Here is a 22347-nt window from a genome sequence, read left to right as displayed (position 1 = left end):
TTTACGCTGGGGGGAGAGGGTAGTTCGTCCGAAAGTTGTCCGCTGTATGTAAACCCTACACGGGTAGGGAGCTCGATTTGGCTGTGAGGGAGACTCCGACCAGAGTTCACTCCGTGTTGGAGTGGAAGTGGCGAGGGTCTAGTTTCGGAAAGGCCTGTTTTAGCTCAGTCTCTTTAAGCCCCCCACTTCCTGAAAGTCCACTTGCTTCTGATTGGCCAACTTCCCCAAGCATATCAGAAGGGTGGGGCTCAGCAGCACTGCGCTGATCAAGGCCTGTTATGTGAGACTAGCCCTCACAGAATACTGTAGAAAAACTTTATTCACCGGTTTTACTGAAACTGGATGAGAGTTGATGGAGAAAATATTGTCCAGTTTTCCCTCTGATGTCCTCTGGCTGCTCTGCCTCCACTTTTTCTTATTCCTATTATTTGTTATTGCTTATTCTGCCCAGACTGTAAGCTTGGTGCTCTGGGGTTGTCTTGGTGTTTGCACTTCTAACATTACTACAGAAGCTTTGGACTGCAGGTTCAGAGCCAGCTAATAACAGGAGCTACTGTTAGCAACCGCTAGTATTTAGCAACAAGTAAAAATCTGTCCATCTGAAAACTTCATAAATCACAGAGTTGAGGTAGAGCGGCCAGAGGATCTTAGAGGGAAAACCAGAAAATATTTACCTTTCCTTCATAAAATCACTTCCTGTGAAACACACTGCACTGCACAACCTACAGCTGTGGCTCTATGAGCTTGTATGACTCTTAACTCTGAAATGTGGGTTTGTCTATGTAGCTATTACGTAAAATCTATCACTTGTTAGTATTTGCCCGTTTGTCAAGTATCTTTTGGGTATGCCAGATTTACATATATAAGAGGAAACAATGGAGATTGAGGCTCATGGTGTGTCCGTTACATGCACTAAACTCTTTATTCAACTATGCAAAGGGAAATTCACTTCTACGGCACCTTTAACAAAACCTGACGAACAAAATAAAAATCAAATCCTATGATGAGATGTGTACACTAGCTAACCAGGATAATGTATTACATTGGTTAAACTGTGTTTGTTTCCCAATTCCCACTGTACTTTGCATTTACTTGAAACACATGGATGCAGACAATTGGTATAGCCAGAGAGAATAATAAATAATTCTAATAGTAATATATTACATTTGAAAATAACTAACCCAAACCCATACCATGAAGCATTACAGGCCTGAGTCTGACCTGGGAGATATCAGAACACAATATACAGTAAATATTGGGTTTTGGGTAGCAGAACTTTGGTGTCCATACATTATTTGATTCCAGCAACTTCAGCATACTGCATCAAATTCTTAATTAATTGGATCCCCAAGTCTCACTTCCTTTTCAACTGGATCTGCTATCCTACTTTCAGCAGTTCTTATGGTGTCATTGAGACCTACAATGAACAAAGCAGAGCCTTTTTCTGGAGGTCAGACTCTATCACAGGACGGCACACTGGAGATGTGGGTATTCAGTGTCCTGTTAAAAAACACTTGTGTATTCACTGAGGAAACTGGGAGTAAGAACTGTTAATTAGCAAAGACTTGTGAACAACAGGAAATAAAACTGAAGATCATACACACAAGTGGTTGGCAATAGGCGGCCCGCGGGCCAGGTGCTGAAACGATGATCTCGTCTTTGCAGCAGTACTCGTGTTTAACTGAGAGTTTCTGAAAAGTTCTGAAGGAAATTGAAAAGATTCTGTGGCTTGCTTGACACACCTCTGAAAAAGCCGTCAGAAAACGTGAGATCAGATTCCTCTGAATGAGAAACGCAGGAATTTCCTCTGCCTGGAGATACTGGGGAAATGAAAATAAGTGTCCATAGGAGGATGTGGACCAATTGCAGGGGGGAACACACTCCTGCATATACTTAATGTGAACATGTAAAACTACCTCTTCATAATCAATTTGTTGAAAAGGGAGACAAATAACACTAGCAACAAGAAGGAATTGAACTAGCCTGTTCTCATGCTCATGCATCACATATACACGCTTTCGAAAAGCCGTGTCTATTGTATGCGAAACGGCAAATTTGCGTTTATAGTAGACACCCCCAGGTGCGTGTGTATGAGACGCATCCAGGCCGCATGTGTATATGACGCCCCGGGGTGAACTAACTAGCTAGCTAGCAATGATTTTGTTTAAGGAGTTGAATGCCCCCCCCAGGCAACTTAGCGTGTATACGTATGTGCCTGAGATGAGATCAGGTTGAATTGAACATACAACCCTTTGAACAGGAGTCCTGTGCTCTACAGACTGAGCTAAACAGGCACACAGTAAATGGCAGATTATAATTGATAAATTGACTATACTCTGGCCCGCCAACTAATGACTTGAAAAAAAAATTGGCCAGACTTATTTGCCACCCACTGATATACACTATAACATACACCTTTTGTATGTAGTGGTTTGTAACCCAGGTTCAAACCACAGTTTTCTGCATGTCCTCTTCCATAATCTTCTCACATAATCTGTGCCCTATAAGATCTGTCATTCAATGGCATTGTTGGGCAAGTTACTTTGTTAAATTGTAATACGTTTCTAGTTACCTATTACTCCTTTAAAAAGTACTTTAATTATTACTGGGTATGAAAAGTAACTAGTTACGTTCCTCATTATGCTACTATACGACTTCCACTTCCGTTAGTGATAATAATAATTACAATAGAACTAGTAATAACAATTGAAGCAAAGGGGGTCGAGCAGGAACATGTTAGCAGCAGGCAGCTCACAACCCCGTCTCCAGAGCCAGAAAACAACAGGATAGAGGAGAGGGACAAGAAAGCACAAGACTACAGGAAAGGGAAGAAGTAGAGTTAGTAACATACATCAATGGGATGAGGTTGCATAAAGATGGAGAAAAAGAGGAGGGGAGAAAAGAAAAGAGAGGAGTACATCATAGGATGTCCCCCGGGAGTCTAGACCTATAACAGCATTATTAAGCGATGATTCAGGTCTCACCTGAGCCAGCCCTAACTATAAGCTCAGACGAAACAGGTTTTATTAAGGGAAAAAGGGGTTGAGGGAGTGGAGATGAGGGAGGTGGCTGCCGGGGAACACGGGCACAGAGGACCGAGGAGCAAGTAGGACAGAGGAGGCTAAGACAAGGGGGCCGAGGGGCACTGGGGACCGAGGAAGGGAGGAGGCACAGGAGACCTGACCGGGGGGGTTGGTAGAGGAGTGTGGTGGCAGGCTGACTGGCGAGGCACAAGGAAGAGCCGGGAGGACGCCGTGGAGGAAGCCCGAGAGGAGAGGGCAGGTAGGCGAGCCCAGCCGACACGATGGAGGGCAGAGGTGAGTGAACCTGGGGAAAGGCAGACAGACAGACAGGGTTAATCAGTGGAAACAGAAAACACGTCAACAGAGATTTTGCGGGATCAAAAGCTTGAGTCAAGCAGTGGCACCAGGTCACGAGCAACGATGATCAAGCAGAGGTTGTGTGGAGAACCAGGGGTGAAAATGAGGTGCAGGTGTGGATCGTCAGCTGGGCTTAGGAGCAGAGAGAGAGAGAGAGAGAGCACAAGCAAGAGAGGCAGGCAAAACATAGGGGGAGACAGAATGGAAAAAAAAGGAGAAACAGACAGGACACTCACCGCTTCCTGTCAGAAGTCTTAAGCTGATGATACACTTTTTGAGCAATGTTGCTGGGCAATGTTGCTGGTGGCAAGTCCGACTATGTTTTGAACGGATAGCGGTGGTGCAGGGAGGGTGACAGAGTGATGGGGGAAGGGGATTACGATAGTCATTATCATTGACGACAACATTGCCCAGCACCATTGCTCTAAAAGTTGCTTCGTGTATCATCAGCTTTAGGGTGTATTCACACTAGGCCCGGTTGCCTTGTACCGTGCCCGAGCACGATTGTCCCTCCTCCCCCCACTACGCTTAACTATCCGAGCTGGAGCACATTTACATCATCACTCCAGTGTTTACCGATACAGTGAACTCATTCCCAATACAGAGATACCGTGACGGGATTTTCAGAGTGCATCATAGCACAGATCTCGTCACAGTATCTCAGCATTTAAAATGGCATCAATAAAATGCACCTGTGTTCATTGTCCATAACACACGCCTGCCCATACCATAACCCCACCACCACCATGGGCTACTCAATCCACAACGTTGACATCAGCAAACTGCTCACCCACACTACACCATATACACTGTCTGCCATCTGCCTGTACAGTCAAAACCGGGATTAATCCGTGAAGAGAACACCTCTGCAAAGTGCCAGATCCCATCCAATGTGAGCATTTGCCCACTCAAATCAGTTAGGACAACTAACTGCAGTCAGGTCGAGACCCCGATGAGGACGACGAGCATTCAGATGAGCTTCCCTGAGACGGTTCCTGACAGTTTGTGCAGAAATTCTTTGGTTATGCAAACCGATTGTTGCAACAACTGTCCGGGTGGCTCGTCTCAGACGATCTTGGAGGTGAAGATGCAGGATGTGGAGGTTCTGGGCTGGTGTGGTTACACATTGTCTGCGGTTCAGAGGCCGGTTGGAAGTACTGCAAAATTCTTTGACACACCTTTGGAGACAGCTTCTGGTAGAGAAGTGAACATTCAATTCACGGCCAACAGCTCTAGTGGACATTCCTGTTGTCAGCATGCCAATTCCACACTCCCTCAAAACTTGCAACATCCGTGGCATTGTGCTGTATGATAGAACTGCACATTTTCGAGTAGCCTTTTATTCTGGCTGGCCTAAGGCACACCTGTGCAATACCCATGCTGTCTGATCAGCATCTTGATATGCCACACCTGTGAGGTGGATGGATTATCTCGGCAAAGGAGAAATGCTCACTAACGCAGATTTTGACAGATTTGTGAACAATATTTGAGAGAAATATGTCTTTTTATTAGATCGTGAAATTCTTAGATCTTTGAGTTCTGCTCATGATGAATGGGGGCAAAAACAAAAGTGTTGCGTTCATAATTTTGTTCAGTGTATAAAGTGAATAGGATTGGTCTGAGCCCAGATCCTTGTGGAACTCCGTGACTGTTGACTTTGGCGTGTGTGGCCAGTAAAAGATTTGGGTAAAATATGTTTTAAAAAGCTGACAACGCCACCTAAGGAGTACTCAAAGCCTTAGGACTCAAACACACAGGTTCTTTAAAATCAGTGTTAGAGCAGAGTTAGAAACCACACCATAACTAATATAGATTTGAACAAATTTAATACAACTTAATATAAAATTACAACATACAATTTATATAGGCCTAAAATCTATCACTGTATCTAAAATCAATACAGTGGTTCCACAAGATTAGCACTATCCGATTGACACCTCGTTTAGAAATTTTTGCCTAATCGCATGTAGTCCAGTAATAGAATCAGAATCACCTTTATTGCCATTTATGTGTACACATATGAGGAATTTGACTAAGGATTGTACATTGCTCATGATGTGCTTACTTATACAATAATACAATTATAAAATCAGACATAGGCTACAGTATTCATAGTTTTCAGTCACGTGACATGAGCGGTGACCTGGAGGGCAAAACAGACCAATACAGCATCTCACACCGCGACCCCCCCACAGAGATGCCGCAAAAGCATGGGGGAAGGTGAATGTTTGAAGTTGGAGCGGGGGAGAGACTATGGGATTCTCAAACCTACAGTAAAATCCATTCAGCTCATCAGCCAGTTGTTTGAGTACTAGCAGAGTTGAGGGATGGTCTCCTGTGGTTAGGAGGAGGACACTGACACAGGGTCGCTGGCTGTGGAGCTGTTTTCTAGCTTTTCAGCGTAGCTCCTCTTTGCTGCTTTGATCTCTTTAGTCAGTGTGTTCCTGGTCTGGTTATACAGGACTCTATCCCCACTTCTGACTCCTCGTTGGTCTGACGAAGCTGAGTTTCACTGTGAACCAGGGTTTTTGGTTGTTGTTGTGTGTGGAAGGTTTTAGTCTGCACACACAAGTTCTCACAAAAACTCATGTAAGATGTCACAGTGTCAGTTTGTCCAGGTCAGTGGCTGCAGCTTCAAAAACACTCCAGTTAGTACAGTCAAAGCCGGCCTGTAAATCCCGATTAGACTCGTTGGTCCATGTTTTCACAATCTTTACAAAAGGTTTAGCAGATTTAAAATTCTGCCTGTATGGGGGGGATAAGATGAACCAGACAATTATCAGAGAGTCCCAGGGCTGCATGGGGAACAGAGCAATAGGCAACACAGGACTAACACACAGGACTAACACACAGGACTAACACACAGGACTAACACACAGGACTAACACACAGGACTAACACAGGTCTGAGGTGGAATGTAACAGTGACCAGAACAAACGAGGAAAACTCCCGTGGTGAATAGGAAGTCAAATCAAATCGTGGTCAGATAAAGGGATTCTGTAGGAATATTATTAAATGTTCAATTTCAATACCATTTCCTAGAATGAGGTCGAGGGTGTGGTTAAAACAGTGAGTCGGTTTATGAATACTCTGATAGAAGCCAATTGAATTAAATAATGAGAAAAATGCAGTACCAAGGCTATCATTCTCAACGTCTACATGAATAGCAAAATCACCTACAATAATAAAGGACTAAAACTTGACAGAAACTCTGCAAGTTATTAATTTGAATTATTAAAAATTAATTTCTAAGTACACCTTTAGATGAGAGAGATCTAATGTTTAAAAGTCCACATTTAATTCTCCTATTTTTTACACTATTGCACTTGTGGTTTTAATTTTTATTAGGTTTTTATGCACAGCTCCTCTTCTGTTTGTTTGATTTAAATAAATTAAATGGTCAAGGGGCAGACACCATCACTATGGGGTTTTGGCTTAGTAAAGGCTGAAATGGAAGCGCAGAGAAGTATGTAAGACTGCGACTCCACCTCCTGGTCTCCACTCTGGATCGTCATGGATTTGGTCCAGTAATAAACTTGGCCAGATTACTAGAAATGAGAGCTGCTCCATCCAAAGTGGGATGAATGCTGTCTCTCCTCAGACCAGGTCTTCCCCAGAAAGTCTGCCAATGATCTACAAAGCCCATATTGTTTGCTTGACACCATTTCGACAACAAGCGGCGAAATGATGACATGCACCTATACATGTCATCACTAGTCAGATTTGGCAGGGGTCCAGAGAAAACTACGGAGTCCAACATTGTTTTTGCATTTGTACACACCGACTCAACATTAATCTTAGTGACCACTGACGTAATCGTGTGTCATTACTGCTAACGTGAATTACAATCTTACTGTATTTACGTTTATCCTTAGCCAGCAGTTGCAAGTAATATTGTTTGTCCATTGTGGACTTCACACTTCTCAAAATAGAGCTGCCGATTATCAGAGTTGGTTTCTCGGGTGTGTCACTGAGTGGGGAGAATCTGTTAGAAACGTGAACAGGTTGGTGGTGAACTGTCAGCTTATGCTTACACCTGTCCCGACTGTCTCTTTTGGACAGTCACCCAGCCACCCTGGCTTCCCAACTGCTCGGGAGATGCCGGGGAATGGCTAACAGAAGCTACCTCAGGTTGGTCCACACCGGCTACTGGGGGCTTGCTAACTACAGTAGCTAATGACTGATCTACCAGGGTGTAGAGCCGAATTTCTAAATCACTGAGCCTTGCTAAAAAATAAATTTGACTTTTGTTATGACCTGGCTCAAAAGGCCACAACAAAAGGCAGACACACCAAGGCAGACACACCATGGCAGAAGTTTAACAAAATATGTTTATTTAAACCAAAATTAACCACATTAAGGCTGGTGCCAAAGTAAAGGTGAACAAGTATGTGGTATGAACATCAGTGGTTTCAGTCAGGTCAGGATGATGGATGCATGGAAAATGTGTGTGAGGGTGTTGTAATGTGCAAGAAATAATAACTATCAACTAAAACAGCATGTCCAGAAACCAAGGCAAAGGTGGAACCTGTGCAGGGAAACAGATGGTAGCAAGTTAGCAGAGAGGTCCGCCCGTCCTCAGCCCAGCAGCAACCTCAGCCCCTAAGAATGAGAATAAAGCGTTAAAAACTCTACAGGGCAATTAGCCCAGGTGCCCAGAGTTACTGCAATCAGCTCCTACTCTACAAGGACGAGAGAGAGAGATAGGCCACACCCACACATGATCCCACAGGGCGTCACACTTGTTACCACTAAAGGAGGTAGAGGAGTAACTTAACATTAGACACACAGAGCAGGAGAGAGCAGTAGACTGAGAGGGAGAAAGAGAAGCCATCGCTAGCTGCCATGCTAAGATTAAGTGTGTAGTGGATAAATAGCCGCTGAAATGACAAACACATACACATGATAACACATTTAACTGATTTTTAATTGGAGTAGAAAAACAGGCTACCAACATACAAGCACCAGAAACTGAAATGAGTCAATATCCTTACCGCAGCACGTCAGCACGTGTCTTCCAGAGGAATCATTGAGAGCCCAGAATACAAGAGAAAACAGCCCACAATACAAGAGAAAACTTATTCATAACAGCAGCAAGAAGTATGTTTTTTACAAAACATATAACGTGCCTTAATGCCACTGACAAGTCAATCCCAACTTTTTAACTATGTCACGGTTAATCTGCCCATGCATTTATAAGAGCAGTCAGTATTTATACAAAACACACAATGTTGCTTAACGCTACTCTCTCCAAACGAGTGCATGCATCACTAGCAGTAGTGGCTGGAGTTTTCTTTCTACAAGTTGCTGTGCATCTTTAGCAGCTTCAATAAATTTGTTGTAGAAATATTCGCACAAAGTTTACAACAGACGACGATGTTCTTTGCATGTTTGACAGTGACACAACTACTTACAAGTGTCGAAAGAATGCCTATCTTCCTCATTCTCCATTCTTCCTTTAGCTTTCTGTCTAGCAGTCAACTTCAAGAACATTAGGCCGGGCAGTTGGGTATTCACTTCAAAGATGGTGCGTTCTATAATGTAGTAACGCTTTAATGCAGTAACGCAGCATTACTTGGGTTAGTAACTGTATTATTATTACTGTTTTAGAAATAGTAAACTCTTATACTTGTAGTTACTGGGAAAAGTTATAATATTACAGCAATGCCAAACACTGTTCAACACTGACAAAGCCAAAGTGGCACTTGACCATCTGACAATGACCAAAACCATTGCTGTGAGGTCCACACGATAATCGCTACCTAATTCTGCAACATATTGTATTTTATAGGAGGTCCAGGCTCTTGCCAGTGATTCCTGACTGATAATATCTATATACTAATATCCTCTTTGCTGGCCTCCCCAAGCTGTTGTGGAATTCATCAAAACACCGCCATGGACTGACAGTGAGAGCCAGGCTTTATTGAGTGTTTATGTGACAGGGGAAATACGGTGAGATTTATAAATAAGGTAACATAAGGAAGTGGTTACCCTGCAAATGCAAACAGAAAAAAGCACTCTACTCAGAGGGAGCTCCCCAGTGGGCGGTTCAAGGAATCCCCAGAACAGTTTGATCCGAAAATTCCTCTTGATTCACTCCTAAATTCCATTTTGTGGTCACTGCTCAGCCTTCCTTCCTAATCTGGTCATCACTGTTCTCAACTCTTTACATTCTGTAGTAAAGTAATTTACACTTGTCAATCAAAGCTGCACATTCTCTCTGGAAAGCTCTTTCAAAAGGCCCATCTCCCTAGCTTTTAACCCTCTACCCAACTGTGACCCTCTTACCAAAATGAGATTCCCATAAGTATCTGCCCCCCCCCCCCCCCCCCCCCCCCCCCCCCCCCAAACTTGACTCTGTTTTTAGATAACAGCACCTGGTGAAGTAAACTGTCATTCTTAATGTAAGTAATATATATGTTAAATGAGTTACTTTTTACTAACACTTGATATTTTATTTCCAATTATAAAATAAGTAACACTCTCACTTGAGAAATATTTGGGCTTGTATTCCAACCCTAATGGAAAATAACTTTAAGGGTGAGTCTGCCCCTGTAAGAGCTGCCTTTAGTGAAAAACAGGCAGGCATGAAGAAGACTGTCTTGGTCTTATGGCTTTCTGTGGCACGTCATTAGTCTGCCTAATTAGATAATAATGACTGCTTTCCATTACAGGCCAGTGTACTAGACATGGCGCTCAGAGCTTACCCATACCATACCCATGCCAAGGCAACTGAGCTGACAAAGTGATTCAGTGATTGCTTGTTCTTCCATAGCTCTCTCATTTTATGTCTTTGTGATCACACACACAACCAGTCTTTTTTTGCATTCTCAGCTGGTGCCAGGGTTGAGCATAAGATGAAATAGAATTCTGATAGACAAGCAGGCAAGCTGCTAATTTGAAGATATTGGTGGTTTTGTACTGTATGTGTTCACAGCAAAATGATGTGAGGAATGCTGTACATAAAAGACAAGGTTTTTTGAATACTACATACCTCTTGAGGCAATACTTGAATCTTGCAGAACATACACACCATAAAGCACACTCACGTCAAGATAAATGAAAAAGAGGGTCAACTATGGTTTCCTGTCAGTGAGCATCACAAGGCACATAATCAGGTGTATTTTCAGCAAAGCTTTATTCTTTTGTCCCTTCAGACGCTGTATCTTATAAAGTACAATGACGAATATTCTGAATTTCTTGCCATAAAGATTTCAGCCCACAGAGATGACTAAGCTCTATTGTGCAAATGTTAAAAAGGTGCCTAAAATGATTTTTTGTGGATTTACTACTGTATACACAGAATCCCTGCCTTCAGCTCATTTAAGTGAATGCAGCCAGGGTACAGTATTTGAGTATTTTGTTCATGGGTTTGGAGATTCCAAATATGCAGCAACATGCATATATTTGGGAGTTGTATTCACTGCACTACTGAATGTAGGGTAAAGAATAAGTGATTATGGATCTCTGCATTTTTTGTCAGTGGCTGAAAACATGAACTCCATGACGTTTTCCAAAGCAACTTTCACATCCTCAGAAAGGTCACGGAAAAGGATGTGCAGGTTAGAGCTGCATGACTAACAGTGAACAAACCACTATTTCACAAGGCAGTTATTTTCACCACTCAGGATGTATCAAGTCTGTCGTCATTTTCACAACCACCTGCTGGTATGCAGATCGAGATCATTTCATGGTTTCTTGTACAAACGCAGTTGTACTTTAGTGGTTAGAGTAGATACAGATAAAGACACAGTGGTAGCTTATTTGGCTTCAATAAGAACAAAAGCCACAGAAACCATTTTTTCATTATGTCCTATTTCACTTAAATCACTGCAGTATTACAAAAGAGAGTTAGAAAGATTCATTAAGTGATCAAAAAAGCTGCACATCTCATGACTAGCCAGACTCTGAAAGCTCATAAAGTGGAATGAATTAAAATAACTGTATTGAGAGGGATCCTAAAATCTGTACATTACACAGCCCGTCCTTCCTATTTGATCCTATCCTATTTGATCAAACTGTTCACACAAGGTCGGCAGCAAAGGCTTTCCAGTCTGCCAAAGGTTCATTGTACAGGGTTTCAAATATAAATGCAGGACACTTTATTGCCAGACTGTTATATATATGTTATATTATATGCTTATCACTAGTCATAAGTGACAGATTATGGCAATATAGTGTGGCTTAGGAGGATAGGGCAGTGGAAAAGATTATGGACACCAGTCTCTGATTATGCAAGTTTCTGTAATGTTACTGGTATTACTGTGATTTATATTTTGTTCTATAGTGTTTCCACTGTTTATCTGAGGTTATTCCAACCAGTACTGGGGAAAATATGGTTAGAACGCGAGTGTTATGTGGTATAGGTTTGGTGACCCACCTCCAAATGAGACCGTGAAGATGGTCAGTCACTATGCTGATACTCTGCTCTAAGAAGCTAATTACACTCCCTATTGAACTGGAAACCTTTCTTCATGTCTATCTATGTATACATCGTCATCTTTAAAGTAAGTAACGTATTTATGAAATGAGCTGCTGCTGATATTAACACTCTAACATAAGCAATATATATTTTTTCAACCCTAATGGAAATGGAAGTCTTCCCCTGTGAGAGCTGCCTTTAGTGAAAAACAGGTAGGCATAAAGGAGACTATCTTGGCACTAGTACAGGTTAAGGAAGTTAAAGTTGCTCAACGTCCTACTGGATCCATTCTTCATATAGGTCTGTCTATGTATAATTTTATTATCCCGATTGTCCATACTGTGTTTCTACTACTATCTTCTTTACACACAACATCTATTGCATGTCTGTCCATCCTAGTTGAGGAATCCCTCTTCTGTTGCTCTTCCTGAGTTTTTTGGAGGAAGGCAGTCGGTTGCTGAATGGTGTTGCATGCTGTACAGATTGTAAAGTCCCTTAAGGATTGATTTTTGATATTAGGCTAAATAAATAATATTGACATGGTGAAGTTGGCTTCTTTTGACTTTGTTGTTAGTTAGGCTGCTTGTGCCATGTATATGCCATTTATTTATATCTCGTGATGCAAAGCATGCAGGTTTTAATGTGTTTATAACACAATTATAAACCTAAAATTAACCTCATAATTCATGAGTTACTGTACCAACTCCAAAATGTTCTCAGTTTTACTGATTACCAGCAAAATGGCTGTGCTAGAATACACTTATTTAGAGGCACTACATAGTATATACATTCTGATTCAGCAATAAATTTAAACCTTATTGCTGTTTGATTATTGTAACCTTAATCTTGATGAACAGAAATAACACACTGTATGGATGGAATAGGTGGTCTGTACTCATTGGGATTATGGGTGTGAACTGGACTGCATAAATAATAAATTGTAAACCAACAATTAACTTGCTTAAATGTTCTGCAATGTTGTTGTGCTGCAGATTACATGCTAAGCCAAGTCCTATAGTTTCTGAGAGAAAACCTACCACTATTAGATGAGTATACTGTAGACTGACACATATTAAAAGGAATGTATTCAGATCCTGTGTGCAGTAGGTGAGTGATGTATTTATGGCATAATTCAAAGAAGGCTATAGCTACTGTAAGAATATAGTTAGTAGAGCTGATAGATCTCTTTTGATCCACAAACAATCAAATGAAACGAGTAGAAACTTCATTCTGTAAGCTTCACACTTAATCCAACCCATAGTCATTATGATCACATTATATATCCACTTCCCAGATTTTATATGCAGGGTTTGCATGCAGAATCAAAGCAGTTTCGATACAATAGATGTTTTTTTTATACAATACTGCCTGGAATGAAAGGACAGTGTGAAGGTATCAGAAGGATTAAACTGTGTTTTCAAGATGACGACTGTGAAGAAAGTGCTTGTGTAAATATTTCAACGTACCTGGAGAACTGGTGCTGGTGTTGATTCAGCTGTTTTTCTCTCGAGAGGAATGGGTTATATATAAGTTCTCATGTCACTGGCTGAACGAGTGCACTCAGATTGACCCTGTTTAAGGTGTCATCAACACAGCAAGGAACCTCATCATCTAGAATCACTCTGGAGTCTGACATGCTCTACATATACAGATACAGTAGAATATATCAGAGGTATGACATTGGTATAACACTGCCCTCCACAAAACCATGTCTCCTAAAAATTATGTTTACATACTACAAGGTTGCTTATTAGTCATTATGTAGGCTAGTGTAGGCCTATATTAAAATATGGTAACATATAAAATAAAATAAATATAAATGGAAAAAAACCTACTAAATATAAAAAAAATGTATATACACATACATACATACATATACATATTCACCCCAAACATTCCACAGTGTGTTTTTTGAATTTGCATCTGGGATGAATGTAAACAGCAGCAACCAGATGATAATATGAAAGTTTCATCTTCACATTAAACAGTCTGACATTAAAGTTCATCTTGACTGCTTTTGAGTACCAAGCATCATCGATGTAAAACACAGAGTCCACTTCCTCTCATCTCGCCAAAGTCTTGCGCTTGCAGCTCGGAACATGGACCACCTGCCGAGTGCTTGAACCTGGATGTTGATAGTGCATGTCTCTGTAACAATGTGGGCACAACAGCTTCTGAATTCCATTGTCTGGTCAACATGAGTCCCAATTTGTCCAGAGAGACTCTTTAGGAGCAGAATTAAGTCCAAGCTGGGCCAGCATGGCTTCTATCCTCGCTCTTTCCTTACCGCATTCTCATGAACATTACCGAGAAAATGTGCAAATTACCATTCAAGCATGCCTTCATCAATGCAATTGTCATGTTGAATAAATATAATCAATATATGCCCTGAATGTAATGAGTGTGTTCATGTCACATAAATCACTACTGTAAATATTCATTAACAAGACCTAATTACCATTTCAAAGTCAGTGATAATGGCCACAGTGATATGGGGACAACAGAGGCCTTCAGTATAAATCAAAACAATTTAAGGGGTTGATTTCCCACAATGACTGGTAATTCAGCTGATGAAATGAACGTTCCGCTTCAACAGCCTGTGAGTACACAAAATGAGTCTTCTTCTCTATTTGAAGAAAAAATTCTTCCTCTCTACGGTGCAAATATGTCCTTCTACCTGGAAAAACATTGCAGGTCTCATCACGTAATCAAACAATCAATCATAACAAGACACAAGAGGGGCAGTGATCATTACATGCACAAATCAAACATTTCAAAAGCAGTAAATCACACCAAATCACCCCAGCTGACAGAAAGTCATCACACCCACTGGAGATATATTTTGGTCAGTGTTTTTCTATTTAAATGCAAATTAAGTAACAGGTTTCCCACAGGCACAAAGCCACTGGCCAAGACGATTAGTTTAATTAAATATTTCATATATAAAAGCAGTACGATTGCTTGTGGAACCAAGCAGGTTTTCATCCAGGGCAAACGGTAGCAAATGCAGCACGTGTGGTGAAATAGCAGCCCAGTGTAATACAGAAATACGAGTGCAACTTGGATAAAAGATTCAGTCATAATGTCTTAAAAAGACCATGTTTAAAGGCAATGTTTAAAGTGAAAACGTTTAAAGCTCATTCTGGTTGGGTTGTGGATGGGAGAAATAGGGTGAATCGTATCCCTATTAAGAAAACCCTGGGCGCGACAGGATCAGTCAGGATGCACTGACAGAAGGCTCGCTAATCATTAAAGAAAACACACCAAGGAAATCGCCCGGACGATAGAGATGTGACCCATGACGAGTTCATCATAGTTTATTATAATGTAGCGCAGTAAGGATATAAAGGTTTCATAGAGGAGAGAAGCATACTGTATATAACATGGATCAACAACGGGGTAGTGATAGCACACTGGATATGACGCATGTGTGAGAGACCCGGGTTCAATTACCCACTGTGACACATCCACCAATCCACCAATGTCCCTGAACAAGACACGTAACCCCTAGTTGCTGTAATGTAAAAAAAATATATCTATCTGTCTGTCACTGTTAACAGAGGCTCCGGACTGCAGTGTAATTTCTATACTTCACACAGAGCAGTAGAGTAACATAAGGCTACATCATCGCAACACTTAAGTCCATACTCACTCTCTTGCTCATCCACATGCGCGCTCTCTCTTTCTTTGCGAGTCTACCACACTACACACTCACACTTTTTTATTTATTTGTATTTTATTATGTTTCCTTAAAATGTGCCATTCATGCACCATTTAAATGGCAATGCGTCAAGGTACAAGCGCACCTGGCTTTTAACGGGAATGGGAGATGATACTGTGATTGGTTTATTGCATGTTACGCCCAAAACACACCCATGACTAATTGACAGATTAATTACAACCCTTCTGAACCATGCGCCTGGCACACTGACCATTTTATCCACCATTAAACTAGCAAAAGTGGATTTGGACATGCCTTAAATACACCTGGGCCGTGCGCTTCACGCAGAACACGATTATTAAAATAGGGCCTGTGATGAAACTGCTGATTTACATGGGGGGTGAAGTGACTGCAGATGGTAATATACACTGGTGTATCAAAATGATGTGTAATGTAGAAACACACAATAAGAAAATAGCAATAGAAAAGAAAACCGGTATAAATTATTGTATGTGTATTGTGTATATTATAAGTTAGACCGTAGCACTGTTTATGGGGTTGACACTGTCAACATGAGAATGGAAATAATGTATTTCTGGCTACAAGATGAAACATCTGTTATCTTGCGATTAATGGTTTGATGTAAGCAAAACAGTATGTGACTGAAGAGAGCTGAAACGGCTAATGTGCCATAGTCATCATACCTTTTTATTGTACTTTCATTTCATCTTCTCAGTCTATCAGTAAGAGCGTCATTTAACCAATCAGAGTGCAGAACAAGGCAAGCAACTATAAATGTAATTCATTATTAGGTTAGAAGTCCTGTAACAAAGACTGAAAGAGTGGAGCCTGCTTGTCCTACAAACTTTTCTTCTATTTGTTTTATACATACAGTATATAATTGTTAGGTCTCTGTAAATAATAGACCTGTTCTATATGAAAAGTGCAATGAGATAACTTCTGTCCCGCTATATAAGTAAAATTGAACAGTACAACACAGCTTCCTTTACTTCTCACTTGTCACTGTGGGTGTGTGAACACTTGCTTGCAGGTTAGCAAGCAACCTGCACTTGCTACAACTACCCAAGCTACATTTCGTGTCTTTTTTGACAACTTTTTTTTTTTTTAATCTGTTCAAGGCGTGTGACATGCAAAAGAAGAATCCAAGAAATTAAAAAAATAATCTTGTTCACCACTGCAATTCTTTGTGTTTGTGGCAGATCCGTACAAAGATGTAATTTGCATAACATTTTTAACAATAAACCCCACCCATTTCTTACATCACTAGTCATATGTCGCCTGCTATCCCACAATGCTTTGAGAGGTGATTCCCCTCATGTCCCAAAATTTTGCCTTGTGTTGACCCATGTTTAATGGGTCTTCACAATTACTTTTCCAAAAGCAAGGCAAAGTTTGATTTACAAAGGAAGCTATCAAGTAGCTCGATTTTGCCAAACTCCTGACAAAGTGGCTACAACCTCCAACACCTCAGAATAAAAGCTGTGCAGAAGCTGATGGCTCAACGATGACAGGAATATTTTGTGAAGCCTAACATGGCTAGAAAGACAACATAAGGAAGACGCGATGAATGAACCAGCACAAAGTGTCTCTAGTGTTCCCTGTCTGTTTGCTGATGAGATATTAGCATTCATATTTAGTTTCAAGAGGGAGGAGAGTATGGCAATGCCTGCAGAGCATGAAGTTCTCCTGCCTCGCCAGCTTTCCCCCTCTTTTTGAAAACTTTCCTCTCCTGGATCCTCAGGAGATGTAATTACTGTGCAGTCAACTTGTAAGACCCATAGTCCCGGGGAATGCATCTCCCTTATCGACCATTCCTGGTTGTTATTTTTAACAGCTCCGCATCAGAAAATGGCTGTTATGCAGTTTTCCTTTGCTAAAATGTATACCACCGTGTCACAATCAAGAATGAAAAGGTTATTAAATCAAGATTCAAGCAGACAAAAGATATTTTGTTTAGGCTTTAGCTGTGACATCTAAAGGGTAATATTATAGCTGAGAATATAATGTGCTATATCTCACACGGATGGAAATATTGATCAGCAATCATATGCCATACATCACCATGCATTATATTACACCTTTCAAGGGTGCCCTGATACTGGTAGATACCTGGTAGAGCGTTTACCACTTATCAAGGATGAGACCATTCTGCAGTGGCCGAATCCAGCCTTTTGCTGTATGTCATCCCTTGCCTTTTTGTCTCTATTCACTCTATCAAATAAAGTGAAAATGCCCCAAAAAATATACATATTTCAGCTTTAATTTTCCCGGCAGTGAGCAGAGAGTTGACACAATCTCTTTAATAGTGCTGATATAACATCATAGAAAACATACTGATTATGCATACTAGGAGTGTGCATTTCACTACAGGAGATTTTTCAAGAGACACTGCAAACCTGCCATTTCTCAAAACCATCACTGAGGTCTTTTTCAGTCCCAACCTCCTGCACACATTCTGTCATCATGCAAACAAACATCTACAATATCACCCTGCAAATGTTTTCTCTCCCTTTGGATGCTACAGAATACTTTAGCAATTTTAATGGTGATGCATTATGCTGATAAGAATGTGAGTTGTGCCTCTTAAAAGCTACAGCACATGTTTTATTAATAGTGTGCAAAATACAGCCGTCCAATACTACAAAAACTGTGCCGAACAAAAACAGACACCCATTTAGTGTCAATTTATGCGAAAGGGAGATATAAAGAACACTCCTTGGTGGTGAAGAGTGATTTTTTTTTTTTTTTGCGGTGGGGCACAATTTAAATCTAGCACAAAGTAGTATCCAGACAAAATACACACTTTTAACCCTAGACATCATCAGAATATATCAAGATCATTTTTAGTTTTGAATAACAGCATGTGGAGGTGGAAGAGAAGCTTCTGAAGACGTGAGGCAGAGGCACATACTCTGCACTGTGCTTAGAAGGATGCTTTCAGTATGTTCCTTGATCTTGCAGCTTACATAATATAATTAAGCAGTTTAAGCTGGCTCTATTGACGCAAGCACTGAACGCAGAAGTGTCGTGTAGGGGGTGATCACATCACGCACCCCCCCCCCCATACACACACACACACACACACACACACGCACGCCGTTTAGTCATCACACTCTCTCATTTGCCTCCTCATAATATATGGATTGATCAAAAAGGAAGGAAAAGTATTTCTTGCATCGCCGAGGAAAAATCAGTTTATTCCACAGCCCTCGGTTTATGCCACAGCCCTCTCATGCCAGCTACATCTTACCAGCAGCTACAGAGAAAATGCAAGGAGGTTGCCTCTCAGATATCACTTACTGGGAAAACAGGACAGCAGTTAAAGCGGAGTGAATACACAGACTCTGGGATCCATTCCATTTGATTATTGCGCCATTTGAATTATTAAACATAAATGCAGAATTGATGGTGGTAGTGGGTGGAGGCGGACTATCAGGGATAAGTAAAGGGAGATGAGGAAAAAATATAACTGTGCAAATCAAACCCTGAGTGCTGAATTTTAAAAATGAAATGCATTATTCATGACTAATCACTTCTGGCAGTGATTGCGTGAACATAAATTGCAAGTGGTGGGGTATTGACGAATGCTCGACAAACACAACACATTTAAGATGTAAATACTTCTATTAAGCTACCAACATGAAGTTAAAATAATCAGAGGTGCTGTAGCTTGACTTTTGATTCCCAGACAAACAGTAGGAGGCTGTCACGTCTCCTCAACAATACAGGCTCCTTATCTCTGCAAGGAAGACTGACAAACTTTGCAGAAGACACAGTTTTCTGCATATGCATTACATTTTCTGGTCCAATGAACAGAGTTTTCCAGGGAAAAAAATCATTATCCAAGGGTGCTGTTGCAACCTTGTCTCCTACAAAATGTGTTTATATAATACTAATTTGTTTTGCCAAACACATTTTGAAGAATACATAACGGCTGACAGGTTTATGTTCACTGGCAACGTTTTTTCTGATCCCAAGTGTATGAAGTTATAGTGGCTTGATGGGCATGAGAAGCCCAGAACTTTGACACCAGAGTGTCACATCCAAAGCCACCTGTTGCCAGGTTAAGGTTCCAAAAAAACTTTGGTCAAAGTTAAGGAAAGAATATGGATTGTCTGAATATGGAAAAAGTCCAGCCTGTCATGTCAAGTCAAAGTTGACATTGCAGTAGGTCATATAACCAAGTCCACAACCTTCCCTTAACCTTGACGGATGCTTTAAATACCCTAAACATAACAGTTAAAACATCAATCTTGCTTTATTTAAAGCTGCACTAATCAATATTTTTATATTAACATTAATAATGACTATGCAATGTGAAAGGTGTTGCTCATGGAGATGAACCCACAGAATTATCACCTGACTCGGCCGTTACCCTGTTGTAGTGACTTTTAGCTCATTATTTTGTTTTGTTTTTTAATGGCCCATTATTTTACTGTTATGGTTCACTTTAACCACTCACATCAACAATGATTCCAGCAGCAGCATGCAGCTGTTTTCTGTGAAAGAGCTCTCTGACCCAGCACCAACGGCAGACAGAAAGTTATAGCAGGTAAAGAGCCACATATTTCCTTCAGGAGTTACTGGAAATAATTTTTTATGTTTTTTCCCTTTACAAAATGCTGTGAGTTTGACTTGGGTGGAGGAACTTTGTGCCTGTTGGCTTGTGGTTTTAATCCTTGTAAAAGATTTCTTGTGATCGTCATTCACTCGCAGATATGTCCAAAGACTGATCGCATGCTTTGCCTCAGTGTGTTGTTTCAAATCCATTGGTGATCAAAATGTGTCACCCATCAGATTTTGTGACCCAAATGGGAAGTTAAAGTGTTCTAACACGTGGTTAACATTGTGAAACAGTTGCAGTTTGGTTAGGTTTAGGCATCAAAACTACTATTAGGTTTAATAATAACAATCGCAACAATCCCATCGCTCTGGAGGACCTTGAAGTTTACATTGATTAGTGTTTTCTCAGAACGGTCATGAAGAAGCACAAGATAACCCACACTGAAGCCTCACCTGGAGCAGTCTCCTCACCCAGTGGAGATTTCGCAGACATTCTGGACTCAATAGACAAGAAATTTTCCACCTTTGATACCCTATTTTCTCTGGTGTAAGTTCTTCACAAAGGGTTTCAGGCTCTGCAGGAATTCCTGGAGTTCAGACAGAAACAGGTGGTTGATGGCCAGCTGTACTGGGGCTGAGACACCACTCTCTGGCTTTACTAGGAACCAAATCTAGCAACAGGTGAACTGCATCACTGTGATTAACATAATTTGACATAATTTTTCCCTTCCCTCCTCATTACTCTGTGATACAGTATATATGGCAGGTTAAAATACAATGCACATCTCGACAGTATAATTTGATTATCTGTCCAATAATGTTCTGTGTGTTTTTGTCTGTTTTGGTGTCTCTATTTTTGATGAGATTATAGTGACAAACATCCAAGCTTTTCTGTGGTGGAAGGTGTGGGGTTTAGAACTCTGCTGGCTGCTGCGGAACCTAGGTACACTCTGAAGACAGAAGATTTATCGCACAGAGAAATTGGATCATGTGCATGCAAAAGTGGTGATCAAGATAAAGGACCTTTTGGCTGCTGAAAATGCAGGAAACCATACTGCATTTACAACAGATTGTTGGTCAGGGTCCACTGAGTCGCTAGTGAGCTTGCCTGCTCACTTCATAGATGAAGTATGGAACAGGGTGCAAGTTGTCCTAAATGTGAAAGCCATGAGTCGTTCTCACACTGGTGATTACATTGGACAGTTGTTTTTAGACATGCTTACCGAGTGGGATATAGACAGTGAACGTGTGCTGCTGGTGCTCAGGGACAGTGCAGACAATTTTGTTAAGGTTATGAGGTTGATGGAGATGCTCACACCCTCCAGCTTGTTGTGAATGATGGCCTCCAGGCACAGAGAGCTGTAGGTGACATCTTGGCCAAACTGAAGAGGTATGCAACCCATTTTAGCCATTCAGTCCCTGCCAAGCAGAGACTTGAACATATTCAGAAAGATGTCGGTCTACCTGACCACTGCATTCTCCAGGCATGCCCAACCAGATGGAATTCCACATTGCATATGCTCCAAAGGATGCAGGAGCAAAAGAGAGCAGTGACAATCTATTCTGGGGACTTTGGACATTTTACATGTCCAAGTGTGGAGGAGTGGGACCTGGTTGAAAAGCTGATCAACACACTGGAACCAATTGAGGAGATTACTCTAGAAATGAGTAAGACTGATGCATCTGCATCATGCATCATCCCCACCATTGAGGTTTTGAAAAGATTTCTGGAGACTCAGGGTCCTGAAACTAGAGGAATTCAGAATTTGAGGAAGGCCATGCTCGACAGCTTAACCAGAAGGTTTTCCAAGATCAGAGAGTCCAAAGAAGCAGTGCTGGCCTGTGTGCTGGATCCTTGTTACAAACAGCGCACCCTCTCTGACAGCACAACCAGGAAGGCCTGGCTTGAAAAAGAGGCAGACAATCAACATCAAGCAAGCTCAGTGGCCACTCATAAGGATGGCAAGGGATATTCAAAGAAACCTAGGATGGAGAAATCCCCAGACCAGAAGCAGACTGTGCTTGACCATCTCTATGAAGACATGTTGCAGAGCCAGGTCTGCATGAGGAGCTGGATCGGTATCTTCAAGAGCCTGTTCTTTATCGCAAAACAGGTTTCATTATTTTTCAGTGATATCAAATTAAGTTATGCTTTTGTATATTAAGTATCTATAATATTTGTATTTGTCATCATCATCATCGTCATCATCATCATCATCATCATCAGGTGATTTATTTATTTTATATGTAGCTATACATTTAACTTATTTTAATTAAATTTTTTCAAGTCATTGACATGG

The 22347-nt window shown here is 41.1% G+C and overlaps 1 pseudogene; it reads left to right on the top strand.

Moving 5' to 3' along the window:
• Positions 1 to 20463: 20463 nt before the first annotated feature.
• LOC123975008 overlaps positions 20464 to 22347 on the top strand; it is a 2568-nt pseudogene continuing 684 nt past the window's right edge.

Source organism: Micropterus dolomieu, linkage group LG08 (genome assembly GCF_021292245.1).
Source record: "Micropterus dolomieu isolate WLL.071019.BEF.003 ecotype Adirondacks linkage group LG08, ASM2129224v1, whole genome shotgun sequence".
Classification (NCBI taxonomy): domain Eukaryota; kingdom Metazoa; phylum Chordata; class Actinopteri; order Centrarchiformes; family Centrarchidae; genus Micropterus; species Micropterus dolomieu.
Note: the sequence above shows the minus strand (reverse complement) of the source record. Positions and strands in the feature narration are given on the sequence as shown.